The sequence below is a fragment of the Penaeus monodon genome, chromosome 23 (assembly GCF_015228065.2).
Source record: "Penaeus monodon isolate SGIC_2016 chromosome 23, NSTDA_Pmon_1, whole genome shotgun sequence".
Taxonomy (NCBI): Eukaryota; Metazoa; Arthropoda; class Malacostraca; order Decapoda; family Penaeidae; genus Penaeus; species Penaeus monodon.
In genome coordinates, this window is record NC_051408.1 from 35,055,772 (window position 1) to 35,056,076 (window position 305).

The 305-nt window shown below is 29.2% G+C and overlaps 1 protein-coding gene across 1 annotated transcript in view; it reads left to right on the forward strand.

Moving 5' to 3' along the window:
* The window catches only part of LOC119588395 (geranylgeranyl transferase type-1 subunit beta-like), a gene marked incomplete in the record, with an annotated part of 12,052 nt that overhangs the window by 3,124 nt on the left and 8,623 nt on the right, over positions 1–305 (forward strand).

The following is a 305-nucleotide window of genomic DNA, read 5'->3' on the forward strand; positions in this document are numbered from 1 at the left end:
ACCAATAACATCAATAACTGTAATTATTCTCAGGGTCACTATTGTTCAGTTTTAGTATGTTAAAAGATATTTTGTCTGTGTAATCAGTTTTCTTTTGTGAATGAGGATAAATTTTGCTTATATGGCTTTTATGATAGTTTTCCCAAATTTAAAAGGTTTTAACATTCCTATTCATTTAGTTATGTCAGTGATATTTTGTATTTTGAGAGTCACTATGATGATGATTTTTGATAATTTGTCTGTATGTTCGAACTTTTTTTATAGATGAGGCTGAACTTTGCTCCTAGGCCATTTGCAACACAGTT